Source organism: Micromesistius poutassou (assembly GCF_964030765.1).
Source record: "Micromesistius poutassou genome assembly, chromosome: 19".
Classification (NCBI taxonomy): Eukaryota; Metazoa; Chordata; class Actinopteri; order Gadiformes; family Gadidae; genus Micromesistius; species Micromesistius poutassou.
This window is the reverse complement of record NC_140289.1, coordinates 14,025,928-14,038,857: the sequence shown is the minus strand read 5'-3', so window position 1 is coordinate 14,038,857 and position 12,930 is coordinate 14,025,928. Positions and strand designations below refer to the sequence as shown.

Genomic DNA, 12,930 nt, shown 5'->3' with positions numbered 1-12,930 from the left:
ATAAGTTTGGCCACACGTCGCAGTCAGTGGCTGTTTGGAAAGGTAAAGGAGATCATCAAGTCCGTCTCAATATGGTGAATAGTTTGAGTTTATGTCATTACATAAGCTGTTTTAGTTGACCTTTATAAGAAGCCCTTATATTCGTAAATACTCCCAACCAAGTCAGTCTACAGTGAGCTCTGAATTGACCTAGTTTCCGCCTGGGCTCGAACAGCGGACCTGCCTTCGCGTGTTAGGCGACCGTGATGACCAAACCACTACACTAGTAAAACCTGTGACAAAGGTATAGACAACTCTAGAACACTTTGTCATCAGAAACACACGTATGGACTCATTTTAAGCGCTGTTTTAAACACTCGATAATATGACGAGGCTATGTGTTGAAGAGGTGCTGCCCAGTAGACACTGCTGAAAGGCCAGCAGGTCCTGGTTCAGACAGAAGTTTTCTAAATAGCGGCTCTATAGAATACCAAGATCATTTAACATGACTTTAACTCAAAACATTAAAGATGTTTCCGCCCGGTTTCGAACCGGAGACTGGAGCAATACACTCCTCGATGTCAGATTAATTATTTAATGACAAAGATGAAGAAGCCCTACAGCAATACACAAAATAACAACATAAGCTACAACCAGTAATTCCTACATGCACATGTCTAACATAAATATCATCAGGAACTTAATCAACCTTGACAACAACAATAGTGATAAAGAATGATAAAGGACTTACATGACTTATGTTAACAGCTTAATATTCAACCTCCGTAGCAGGAACGTCTGTAATGCTGGCAAAGCCGACTCCTAACTGAGGCGGTCAGCGGTCTATAATCAAATGCTGCCCCCTAGTGGCCAGCGGTAAACTCTGCAGGGACCTTTCGCGTGTGAGGCGAACGTGATAACGCTGCTCTCCATTTGGCCTTTTGTGCTGGTACGGTACGCCGACCTGCTCGACGAGAACGTGACGTAACTTCCTGGCTCTTACCACCTTAAAAGTGTTCCAGTATAGTAGTCTTTTTGTGTGCGACGAGTTGGAGAATAATGGACGCCTCCAGGACAGCAGTCGACAACATCGACATTAAAGACACCAATGTGGAACAAAGAGAAAGAAAATTCATCTCAACTACTGTTAACTACGGGCGCAGCCAACTTCGTTCGTCGAGCGTCACTGGGATCGTTCGCTACTCGGTGTACTCATCAGAAGCAGAAGAATCTGGCAACCCTCCAACATCAACCCATCCAGCCTATAAGTTCACATCAATTGATGGAACCAGCTTCAGTGATTTTCGGTGAGGTCCTGTGTAAATGGAAGTGGTTATATCCGACCTGCATGTTATCCTAAACATTCATTCTGTTAACCTATACAGTCTACGCTCTCAATACAAAAACATGACCTTGTTTCCGCCCGGTCTCGAACCGGGGACCTTTCGCGTGTTAGGCGAACGTGATAACCACTACACTACGGAAACTCATGTCATATAGGAATCTGGCAACCCATCAATCTCACCTCATCAACTGTCCAGTCTATATGTTCACAACATTTGATTGAACCATTTTCAGAGTGGTTGTGTGTGAATGGAAGTGTTTATATCATTCAAATTCGGACATATTATCCTAAACATCCATTCTCCTAGGCTGCTATCGCGGGCACGAAGCTAGCATGTAACGACAGTGACCAAAGCCCGCAAAGACGAAGAGAAGACTCAGGAACAACCCAGGCGATAGAGGAAAGGATGTTAACACCCCAACACTTCTACAAACTTCTCAACATGTGATGGAACCAGGTTCAGAGAGTTTCATACAGTCTATGTTCTCAACATCCAGCTCTAAAATTATACAAAAATCTTTACCATGTTTCCGACCGGTCTCGAACCGGAGTCCTTTCGTGTGTTTGGCGAACGTGAACCACTACACTACGGAAACGTTCAAAAATACAAAAAAAAAACTCTAGAAGACCTTGTCATCAGAAACACACGTATGAACAGATTTCAAGTGCAGTTTTAAACACTCAATAATATGACGAGGCTATCTGTTGAAGAGGTGCAGTGCTGCCCTGTAGACATTGCTAAAAGTTCAGGTCCTGGTTCAGACAGAAGTTTTCAGAATGGCTGCTCTATAGTACAGCAAGAGAACTTAACAAGAATGTTGTTTAACTCAAAAAAGAAAAACTATTTACGCACAGTATCGAACAGGGGATCTTTCACATGTGAGGCGAAAGTGATAACCACTACACTATGGAAACTCAAGACAACACAAAGTCTGGTGACCCATCAAAGTCAGTTCATCAACTGTCCAGTCTATTAGTTCTCAAAATTTGATGGAACCAGTTTCAGAGTGGCCGTGTGTGAATGAAAGTGGTTATATCAAACATATTTTATCCATATTATCCTAAACATCCATTCTCCTAGGCTGCTACCGCGGGAACGAAGCTAGCATGTTAGGCTACAATCTCTAGGTCCTAACGACAGCGACCAAAGGGTGCCGAAGGACGCTGTTACAGAAGGTTCAGATGATGTGCTGGAGGCGTTCACAAAGCCACACTCATGCACTAACCAACCATCTGTTGTCCGCTAGGCGATCCAGGAGGAGACGTTACCTCAGGAGTCGATGCTGGAGCTGTGCACAAAGACTCAGGCACTCGTGAACAACCATCCACTGCCCACAAGGTGATACAGGAAAATATATTAACCCCCCAACACTTCTCTGAACATTTTATGGTTTTACAGTTTCAGAGAGCTTTATACAGTCTAAGTTCTCAACTGCCAGCTGTAGAATAAAAACTATTCCCATGTTACCGCCCGGTCTCAACCGGGGACCGTGCTTGTGTTAGGCGAATGTGATACCTTAACTTTGTATGTCTCAAAAGTGAAATGCTGTTTCCGCCCGGTTTCGAACCGGGGACCTTTCGCATGTGAGGCGAACGTGATAACCACTACACTACGGAAACCTATGGTATATGTAAATCTGGCAACCCATCAAAATCAGTTCATCAACTGTCCAGTCTCTAAGTTCACAACATTTGATGCAACCAGTTTCAGAGTGGATGTGTGTGAATGGAAGAGGTTATATGTATCATATATATTTTTTATTATGTACACATTTTACGCACTGTTTTAAACACTCACTAAAAAAGTACAGATTCTGGTTCAGTAAGAGAATTAAACATGAATGTTGTTTAATTCAAAATAGAACAAATATTTCCACCCGGTTTCGAACAATAGACCTTTCTGTTAGGCGAACGTGATAACCACTACACTACGAAAACTTGGTGACAACTCTAACCCAGGATCAGGTGCAATTAGTTAGCAGACGTAGATGTAAACGCTTCATTGTTTGATTGACCCTTAAAGGAGTAGTTTGGCATTTTGGACATCGGACCTCATTTCCAAGTGAGCCAGTGTGTTATTTATCATTGGAGACCGTTTTCAACACAGTTTCATTCAGTCCTTCTAGTTGCAGAAATCGCTGGTGCTAGGCTAGCGCAAGTCGAGGGGAACTGCTAGCCTGCTAACAATACACCCGAGGCAAAACAATTATAACAATTATAACGCCAGACTATCTCTGTAAATGTCTGTGTTGATAGAATTATGTTAGAAATAAAACTGCCCTTGCATCGCATTGCATTTAGTTTATAATCCCTGTAGTTGGAAGCAGGCTACGGCAGCGGCCGTGACTGATATTACCTGTGCCCTGTACTACGAATCTCGATTTGAGGGTTAACGAGTTATGTTGCGCTCAAAGCCTGGGTTGGCTGGGACACGAAAGTCAATCTCTTTTAGCGTCGCTGTATCACCATGGTGACTTATGCTGTCAACCAAACCTGGTCCGGAGCAGGTTTTCAGCTAAGATAAGTGCAGCTTCCTCGCCCCTCCGTTGACAATGACGTCACCATTTGTGGGTTTCCCCGTAGACCTCGGAGCCCGTATCGTACAGGGGTCTCTCCGGAGACAGAGGGTCTTTTGGGACAGATCCGATCCCTTGGCATTGCCTGAGAATATTCTTTATCAGCTTTATCAGGTTCTCATCAGAGGGTATTCGCTACTTTATCGTCCTCGTTGGACCTTATGTAGACAATGCTTACTGTTGCGCAGGGTGTCTCCGTGAGAGAGTGTTAGAGTGGAGGTAGCGCGTAAGTCTTGATTTTCTGCGTGCGGGGTTCGTCTCCCAAGTGATGCGCATTTGTGTGAAGTTTAAAAAGTCACATGTCATATGGAATACTAATTTACTGAAGGTTATAAGTACATTACATTTATAAGTATGGGGGTAAAAGGCATGATGACGGACAGGCGAGATTTGAACCCCGGTAGCTGGCGTTCGGGTCTTATAATAATCCACTACGCCACTGCCTCTACCTCACAGTGGTCGAAAACATATGCAATACATTTCTTATATAGGGTGTATTTAAAGTGAATTCCCTAAATTATAAAACAAGGCAGGTTGGACGTTGCTCATGCATTTTGAAATCATCATCACTCTATTGGGATTAATGGCTAACAATTCATCATTTGGCATGGTTACATGCTGCCATTCCGACATGCCGCCAGTCCGACATGCCCCTATTCCGACACCTTTTAGTACCGCCATTCCGACAGTCTACCAATCAGTGGCGCCAACTTCAGGTCAACATTGGGGGATCATAAATATTTAGTTCAAATGTGTTCAACCAAAGTAGCCATTTCAGTATTATTTATCTGTAATTTATTTGATTAATTCCAATTTTGGTTGTGATGATGTATGAAATAACCCATTCCATCAATTGACGACTGAATTTTACAAGTGTGTTGTGTCGCTCGGATGGCCGGCAGTGTGGATTGGCGTAGTGTGGGCCGGAGGGGCAGCAATGCATCTCTGGAGTAGACGCGACATCCATGTTCCCACTGCACGTTCGTTGCAGGACAGAGAATTACGCGTTCGCTGATAAAAATCAGGATCAGCAGTGCGATGCAAAAACTTGCTTCCAATGTTGAGGCTCAGGCTACAAACAATTGAGGTTCGGGCGGCCAAGTTCTTTGTATGTCAATTGTCAATACATGCCGTGATCAACTTCACGTAAAGTCACAAGCACCAAACACGTTCTTAAACCATCAAAACGAAACACTATAGTACGGACACTTAAAACCCATAAAAGCAACCAGCACAGGCCCAGGTCGCTGCAGTGTTGAGCCACCAGTGGTCGTTCTCACGTCTGAAAACGTGAAACGATGTGCACATAAGTGTGTGTAGCCTACGTCTCGCGGGGACCGTTTTCTAATATCAATAAATTGCTGTAGGCGATTGTTTTCATTGCATATGAGTGCAACGCACATCCCCGTCCCTTGCTTAAATGATCCTTGTCTATCCACACTTGATTGGTTAAATGCATGCACGTGACAGCTTTTGGAAAACCAAAGCTGTAGTGTCATGTGATCAAAATAATTGAACCTTTGAACTGTCCAGTCATAAATTAGAGTGGGGCAATCATCAAACAGGAAGTACCTGCTGTGAAAGCTACCAGAAGGTCAGTGACATAGGCTACAGTTTTGACCAAATTGGTGTTAAGAGTATAAATTAATTATTATCAAAATAATCATGCTACTTTTTATCTTAATGTGTTCATGAAATGTTTGTTCATAAAAAAAATAGTATAGCATAGTGTATATTTAAACTATACATTTGATTTTAATAGATTTTTATATTGTCCCACTTTAGGACAAGTATGTGTCCTAAAGTGGAACAGTATGATTAGCCTAATGTGGGACAGTTGTAAAACTTCAACCCAGTCAAGAATGTGTGGTGGAGCATGGTTTATGCAACAGTAATGGTTATTTACATGTACGGCGGTTGTGTGTGTGTGTGTGTGTGTGTGTGTATGGGGGGGGGTGTATGGAGTCTTAAAGAAAATAGCAGAAATAGCAACTCAATAAGGCATTTTATTCCATAAATATAGAGTTAACTTTAATAAAATGTATTTCAGATCACAATGGCCAATGGCGAAGGCGAGAAAGACACAGGGAGAGAGGCAGGCAAAGGATAAGACAAGGAAATTAAATCAGTGGAAGCAGGACAGGATGAAAGTGGGTGGGGGGAAAGATGATGGTGGGGTCCCTAACCTGAGACTGCTGGCTAGGGCATGGAACGTACCCAAGTCTACTCTCCAGTGCAGGGTAAAAGGTAATGGTCACTCTGAGCACACAATAGGGAGAAAGCCGATCATCAGCAGTGAGGATGAGGTAGAGCTTGGGGAGATGATAGTCACATTAGCGAAACGAGGATTCCCCCTGAGGATGAGTGATACACAGCAACTGGCCTACCAGTTTGCCACCAAGAAAGGAATCAGGGGATTCAGTGAAGTAAAGGAAAAGGCTGGTTACAAATGGTTTAGGGTTTTTTTGAGACGCAACCAGAAACTCAGGATCAGGAAACCCAAGGCTCTCTCAGCCAAAAGAGCTGCTGGATTCAACCCCACTGTTGTGAATACGTGGTTCAAAAAATATCAGGACACAATTGACAGACAGGGGTTGGAGAATGTTCCAGATCATATCTGGAATTGTGATGAGACTGGGCTCATCACTTCCTCTCCACCAGGGTGGTTGCCGAGGCTGGGTCACCTTGTTTTGAGATCACTGCTGGGGAGAAAGGAGAAACCTCAACCTGCCTTTCCAGCATCAACGCTGGTGGTGGGTATGGGCCAAACCTGATCATCTTCAAGGACAAGAGGATGAAGGCAGATTGGCTCTTTGGGGCTCCGGAGAATACCTTCCTCAGGATGTCGGATAACGGGTGGATAAACACGGAATTATTCACTGAATGGGACAAGTTTCTTCTCCAAAGCCTGCCCAAAGATGAGCCACGACCCCACTTGCTCCTTATTGATGGCCACTCCTCCCATGTGTACAACATTGAATTTCTGAATTTGATGACAACAACAAGACAACAATGTATGTGTGTTTAGCAGCTTGCAGATAGAGCTCTATTCAAGAGTTTAAAGCATTTCTGGAGGATTGAGGGACGAAGGGTCACCAGGGAGAGTGGGAAGCATCTTGACAGGGCGTTGTTCATGCCATTGTTTTCCAAGGCCTGGAGGCAAGCTGCAACACCCTCAAATGCTCAGGCTGGATTTCGTGGGTCAGGGATATTCCCATTCAACCCAGACAAGATCAAGAAAATTATTTTCATGCCACCAGAAACTACGGAGAGACCCTTTGAGCCTGCATGCGCAACTCCAAGCCATCCTCCGTGTGATGACAACAATGGGGATGATGATGATGATGATTTCTATGATCAAGAAATGTTCAATCTCCCAGAGCACACCCACCCACCCAGCCACCCTCTGCATGGTGCTGTTCAGCCAGCAATCTCTCCTTCTCCACAGCACCTTCTTCTGTCCGCCATTGTGACCCCACCACCAAGTTGAAGTGGTGACACAGCCAGAGGTCTCCTTCAAATCTCTGATCACGCTTCCGGTCAGAGAACGGCCAACTACCAGCCGCCAGAGGGCAAAGCCTCCGTCATATGATCTTACCAGTGATGACCACTTTTCTTTCATCAAAGAAAAAGCAATAAAAAACAAGCAAAAGCAAAAGCCAGCAAAGAAAACAATCAAGCAATCCACACAGCAAAGAAAACACTCAAGAAAGTCTGTCAAGTCAACTGGGATCCGTGTAATATCTGCCAGCATGCTTATGGCGACTCAAATGACCCCAAGTCGACAGAGGAGTGGGTTTCTTGTGCAGTCTGTTCCCATTGGTTTCATGAAAGCTGTGCAGAGGACAATGGGGTGATTGACGATGACAATGCCTTTACATGTAAAGGTTGCCTGTTCCCAGAAATGTGGCGACTTATTAACTTATGCGGGCCATTTGTTATCTGCTGTTGTTTGTTATATTGTAATAGGCCTATGCAACATTTTTATATATTTACCTTTAAATATACTTCATGAGTTCATAATAAATGCATCAAAACCATCATATTGTTTTATTTGCTTGCTGATGCTGTACAATTTTCATGATACCCACAATCAGAAGACAATTCATCAGGAATTGATTCTAAAACATCTTGCATACCACCACAATCAAACGTTTGTGTTTGAAGTTTATTTTTCATATCATGGATAGCAGTAAATTAACTCAGTGAATTAGCCTTATAAGACAAAGGTATGAACTTGTCATTTACTGTCCCCTGGGAACCATGCAGGATGCAGTTTTCCAGAGATGGCTGAGGTGGAGGCTTCTGCTTTGAAGAACTCTGGCCATCTGTCCAGTCTTCATCATTTTGTCGTTTTTTTGGCATGCTGACCGGCTTAGATATATTGTTGCATTACAACCATCTGAAAATCAGTTTATTAATTACAACAATGAAATCATGTGTAGCATTCAATGTTTCATATTTCATTGAAGTCTAGCCTCAAACGTAGACTGATGATTTGATGACAACCATCAGAAAATCAGTATATTTACAACAGTGACATATTACGCATGCACACACGCGCGCGCACACACACACACACACCATCATTTCTCTCCCACTTCTGCTCTCTAGCTAGTCTCCCACTCCTGCTCTCACTATCATGCTACATTTGGCCGACTATGCTAGCTAACAATCTGACAAGTTAACTAGCTAATGTTATCAATCTAGAAGTAGAGTGAGCGTCTTACATGTAGAAAAAATAGGGCAGGGAAAATATAGGGCACCAATCGCCCAATATAATTAATATCTTTCTATAACCAGAAAAAAAAGATGAACTTACCAACAAATTGTCTTTGCTGAAAAACCTCAGGACGTGACATGAAAGGTTAGGTGGTTGGTTAGTGTGTTGGTTGGTTAGTGTGTTTCTGTGTGTAACCTTACCATTGGTTACCATTTTTTTTACACCCAGACCCCAGTCCACCTGGGGGCTCAATATTATTAACTTGTAAGGTAATTCACTTCATATAGTACATAAGTCAAGTCTCAACTAAAAAAAAAAAAAATATATATATATATATATACACACACATATATACTGTAGTTCATATGCAAAAAAAATATGCTTGATCCCATATTGAATGGTAATGCTTGAAAGTTCTATTTTCTCAGATTTGAGGTACAGTGGAGAACTTTGGTCATAGCAGCTGTAATCCTCTAGATAGAAAGGTCATCTTGGACTTAAAATGAAGCTTATGAACTCAGGAAGTTTTTCATGTACATTTGAGGCAGTGATATGTATGATAAAATGCTTGAAAATGAACACTTTTGATGAAAATGTGTCAGGCGGACAGACATTTTTTTGTCTTTTGGGGTTGAGAGTGATATTGGACAGTAAATCCCAGCAATCCCCAGAATCTTTTTCTGCCAGTTTCCCCTATGTGTCAGGATACACCATGCAACATTTTAGGGTTATATGACCATTTATGCAGTTGCAGTACCTAAATATTTACAATTACATCATTTCGCCAGAAGCTTTTCCCAAAATATTTGTTTTTTGGCCCCTGAGACCAAACGGGCCGAGTTGGGGGTGGTCATTATAAACTTGTGATGGCCCAAGGTATAAGATAATAGGAAATAATAGTGAAAAAAAGAAAGCAAAAAACACCCTGAGGGGTGGACCTGGCTCCCGGCCTAATATGCAGCCCCGATGTAGAACTGCTGTGTTTATCTATGAGACCTCACTACCTGCCCAGGGAGTTAGGCAACATCATCATAGCCGCTGTTTATGTCCCACCCAGCGGCAATGCAGGCAGAGCAGCTGCGCATAGCAGAGTGCGCACACGAACAGCTGCAGTGCACACCCGGAGCTCCTGTTTTCTGAGACTGCCTTGCCGGGAGTCTCCAGAGTCTTTTTACAATTTGTAAAATGTGACACAAGAAGTAACGAGATTCTAGATAAATGTTATGGCAATATAAAGGGGGGATAATCAGCAAAGCCAAAGCCCCCCCTTTCCAACTCAGATCACAGCATATAAATCTGTTTTCAAATCAAGCAAACCTGTTCCATGCACTAGAACTGAATGAGGCTACTGTAACTATAACAGACTACATAGAGTTTTGTGTTGGCAATGTGGTGGCCAAGAAGAACATTGTAGTATACCCTAATAACAAACACTGTAACAAAATAAATAAAATAATGTATAAATAGGAAAAAGCAGGCCTTTAGAAGTAAAGACAGAGCAGGACTGTCAGTTTTCCAAAAATAACTCAAAACAACTTCTCACTAATGCAAGAGAACAACATAGGCAAACAATGGAACATAACGTCAGAATGTCAAATACAAAAGAACTTTGGGACACAATGAAATCAGTCACTAATATGAACCATGCAAAGAAACAAATCATCACCCTAGATGAGCAACAAAAATCTAACAAGCTGAATGACCTCAGATTCGACCGTCAAAACTTCTCTCGGGAGTGTGACAGGGTTTTGCAGTCCCTGCCAGACACTGATGACACCTGCTGCCTGGAAGTCGACCCATCCAGCATCCGCCTTTTCTTTAGTAGAGTACGTACGGGCAAGGCCGCAGGCCCTGACGGCCTGCCAGCTTTTTTGCTCAAAAGCTGTGCAGAGGAACTAACAACAGCATGGTGTCCAATATTCCAACAGTCATTGAACACTCACACTGTTCCAGCTCTGTGGAAGAAGTCAATTATAACTCCAGTGCCTAAAAAGCCCAGTGCCACAGTAAACAATGATTTTCGTCCCGTAGCTCTCACCTCAAGTGTTATGAAATGTTTTGAAAAATGTGTTGTGTCACTGCTCATGAAGGACGTCGAGCCAAAGTTAGATGTGTACCAGTTTGCGTATAAGTATAAACACAAAAGCTTATGCTAGAATTTTATTTGTTGATTTTAGCTCAGCTTTTAATACAGTGCAAATGCACATACTTTTAGAGAAGCTTAAAGACATGAGTGTAAACACCACCTTGATCAAATGTTTTTATTATTTTTTAACTAATAGAACACAGCAAACACAGGAGGAGGCTCAAGTGGACGCCACACAGGGTCACCCTGCATAAAGAGTCGTTTGAGGCAGGACAACCGGGTGCTGGAGGCAGAGAAGGGTAAGCCCCAATGCCAGCCCCATATGCGGCCGACCCTGGACACGGGGCATGCCTTGATCAAGGCAAGCCTTTACTGTGACATGTAGGAGGGCCCTGGGGCACCCACGGCTCGTGAGTCAGCAGACCCTGGAGAACACTGAGAAGGTTCCCAGGACCACCCTGTGGAAGCTCAAGCAGAGGATGAGGGGCAGGTCGGCGGCTCCTCTTCCCCTGGCCGCAAGCCGCACAAGCTGTGGATATGTCAGCGGTGCCTCCAGCCGGCCCAGAAGGACTTTGGCCACAGCAGATTTGGGGTGACAAGCTTTCCGCACCCTCCACGCCGGCAAAAGCGTAGAGCTGTGGCTGGCTGAGACGAGGGACCGCATGAGGCAGCAGCAATTTTAAAAATATTTGTAAATATGTTTTGAAATAAACAGCTTACCGTTACTTAAAGACTGTTTGTGTGGAAAGAACGATTTTTGCTCAAATTACACCACAAAAAGAAAACACACCGTCAAAGCGGGTTGAAATAAAGCCATTCTTTAATAAACAAGCAATAAATTAACATTGATTACAATTACGGTTGGTTGAATTGAAATACATGGGTTTGGAAATAAATAGACAAATAATATAAACAAACATTGTTTATAAGGAGAAAACGACACCAGTCCCTCGACTTGGGTGTTTTTGTCCCATGTGTCCTGACTTAACCCACGATTGACATTTTCAATTTGTTTGATCGACGTGTTCCGTTTATAATGCGTTCACTCCTCGTTTGGCCTCTGATTAAAAATGACCCGTTCGTTCCGTGTTTCACTGCGTTCCATTGGATAAAATACTTTGATCGAATAGTTCGAGCCCAAAGGGTAACCAGGCTCGCTCGTCGGGCCATACTATCTTCTCTGTGTTGTTCCAATTTTAGTATATGTGATACCGAAGAAATGTAGGGTTAGGGAAAGCTAACTTTGGGCCAATCAATTATGGCCCCTGGCAAAATAACTTTGGAATGGAAGGTCCTATCGACTAGACAACGATACTTTTGCCTACTAACTTGGGGAAGGGCTTTCCAACAGTACCAAGTGGGTCTCTCTGTGACCACCGGAAGTGGGTGTAACGCTGGCGGGGCCATAGGGGCCATGTCTTTAAAGGCCCGCAACTCCAGAACAGAAGTTTGTAGAGTCCCGCAGTCCAGTCTGACTTAATTCAGGGTCACGGAACACGCCAGTGTAGGGATTAAGTCTCTACGACCTTCCGTTCCGGAGCTACAGGCATTTTAAGATTTATGATGGCCGTTTCTGGCATTTCCGGTGGTCACATCCGGTCATGCGTGGCAGCGTTGGAAAGCCTGTGTTCACTTTAGTGGGGTTTGACGTTGTCCCCACGTCTGTATGACCTTAGTTAGGGTTGTGGGTATTTATGCTCAGTGTGCCCATCAGTCTCTGTCGGATCGTGCCAGGATGTTACCTGTGCCTTGCTGGAAATAAACTCAGAACGTTTTGAAACTAAGCCATCTGTCTGCAATTGGATCCTTTTCTACTGAAAGCCTAACAGGCATGGTGAGTTGTCGGCTGCGTTCACACTACGCTCAATTAAGATTATTTTGCTATTCAGGTGGTGATCCTATCACCCTGGCTGCCTGTTCACATTACACAGTGCACACATTGCTTTCAATAAGAAATCAAGTGAATTGTGACTACCTTATTGGAGCAGGTGGTTCACCCATTGGGTGAATCCCAATATCCTCATCAGGCCCTATGAACTGAACCTGCAATGATTTCATTGGTTGAACTAGTGTGAATGAATTCCTGATTGGCTAATTCATGCCAGTTAATTATCTGAGGGTGGGTAGGGGGATATTGGAATCCATCCTCTAAAAAACAAATTCATCCTTATCTAGGAATCAGACTGATGTGAATTGATTCCTATCACAGGGAAATAGGATT

The 12,930-nt window shown here is 43.4% G+C and overlaps 2 non-coding genes across 2 annotated transcripts; both read right to left on the bottom strand.

Annotated features, from left to right (window-relative positions):
* Positions 1-1,393: 1,393 nt before the first annotated feature.
* On the bottom strand, positions 1,394-1,466 carry AC3HAE_034355 (transfer RNA valine (anticodon AAC)). Its single transcript has one exon. It is a non-coding gene; the product is annotated as a tRNA-Val (tRNA).
* A 1,405-nt stretch (positions 1,467-2,871) lies between these two features.
* AC3HAE_034343 (transfer RNA valine (anticodon CAC)) lies at positions 2,872-2,944 on the bottom strand. The gene has a single exon. It is a non-coding gene; the product is annotated as a tRNA-Val (tRNA).
* Positions 2,945-12,930: the final 9,986 nt, after the last annotated feature.